The sequence below is a fragment of the Halyomorpha halys genome, unplaced genomic scaffold, assembly GCF_000696795.3.
Source record: "Halyomorpha halys isolate HHAL.00 unplaced genomic scaffold, Hhal_1.1 Scaffold1110.1, whole genome shotgun sequence".
NCBI classification, from domain to species: Eukaryota; Metazoa; Arthropoda; class Insecta; order Hemiptera; family Pentatomidae; genus Halyomorpha; species Halyomorpha halys.
The window spans coordinates 112135-113654 of NW_027115576.1; the positions used below are offsets into that span (position 1 = coordinate 112135).

A 1520-nucleotide genomic window follows, 5' to 3' on the forward strand; every position below is an offset into this window, starting at 1 on the left:
TTTTAAATAATAGTTATTGTATTATTTGAGTGAATAACGTGAATGGTCTGAACGTGAACATCTTCAAGAAAGACTGCTTTGGTTTCTTATGAGTTGTCTTTGTCCTTCTACCCATCGTGGAAAATATAATCCGATATGAGATGAGGCACACTAGGGGGTCAATATTAAACAATATTTTGAAATACATTTAGAAAGCGAGCTTCCGAGAACAACTTTCCGTTATTTACTTCTAATACAATTTCCCACGAGTTTCCATTCTTCCGAAAGTTGGGGGCTGACGGGGCTGGATAAAGTTGGCAGTAATAGGAGTTAAGAAACTTGCGACCTTTGATCGTAAGCATGGCAGATCTCGTCAATTTTATTATTTCGGGACAAAATGTCGGGCTAATCAATATTTCATGAGCCTCCTACTAAGGAGGGGAAAACAATAAAGTTGCTAATATATATTCTATATTTTATTAAGTTTCGTCCCTCCAGAAGGGGTCGAGGCTTGAAATTAATAACGGTTTCCTTATACCCTTAAGCTCATCTTTCCGAAAATTAAAAAAAAAAAAAAAATTGTAAACAGTTAATATATTAATAATAAAACAAATCGATAATTTGTCTCATTTATTTGGAAATATCTAACTTCTTGTCAATCGCCGCAACAACATAAACAAATAACCGAATTGTAAATGTTTTCAAGACGTTTAGATAATAAGGGAGAAGATTTCTCGAAATATTAGCATTTAGTACATTAAAAAATAAATAAGATTCTACACCAAGATACAATATTAAGGATCACAATAGCAATATACGGGCACAAAAATAGATATTTATATAAAAAACATTCACTATTTGCAAGATCGTTTACTAAAGAATTTAGCGAAAGATTGTTTTCAGTAAAACGCCTTTGGTTTTGTGATAGAGGAATCATTTCTCTTACAACATATGCTTGAAGAGCTAGGAGTTGAAAAGTTGAGAAACGGGTACAGAGCATTGTGGAAACTATTATTCTGAAGTCTCTACGAATCCTTTACTATCATTTACAGATATCCATTATGATCTATAGATAAGAGATTATATCGTAATATTGTGTGAGAAAAAGCTCTAAACATTATGTTTACATTTAACTAGTGCTAAAAAATTGTCTAATTCATTCTATATAGTTCACTTCGTTTTTCAATTTCAGGCGTTTTTTTTTTAAGTATATCTTAATTTAACTATCTGAAAGTCTTATCTTCCTGTTTTAAGCAAATATTTCAATAGTGATTTAGGAACGTTGCTACCTGGAGGTCTTAGTGGGGCAGATCCGGCTGAGAAGCGTTGACTTTTTTGTGTGTGTTTTGTGTCATGATCTCCTCTTGTGAGATTGTTACATGTTGTGCATCGACTAACCTATTCAGTTTAAGTGTCTTTTTCGTACTTCAGACAAGCAAGGCTACCACGGAGAGCGGGTTTCGTGCCGTTTTCCAATTTCAGGCGCTTTTTAAATATTGCTCGATTCAACTATCTTAAAGTCTTCTCTTCCCGTTTTAATA

The 1520-nt window shown here is 33.3% G+C and overlaps 1 protein-coding gene across 1 annotated transcript in view; it reads left to right on the forward strand.

The window, feature by feature from the left end:
- LOC106688344 (neuroligin-2) overlaps positions 1-1520 on the forward strand; it is a 58541-nt gene that overhangs the window by 33694 nt on the left and 23327 nt on the right. The window lies entirely within an intron of this gene.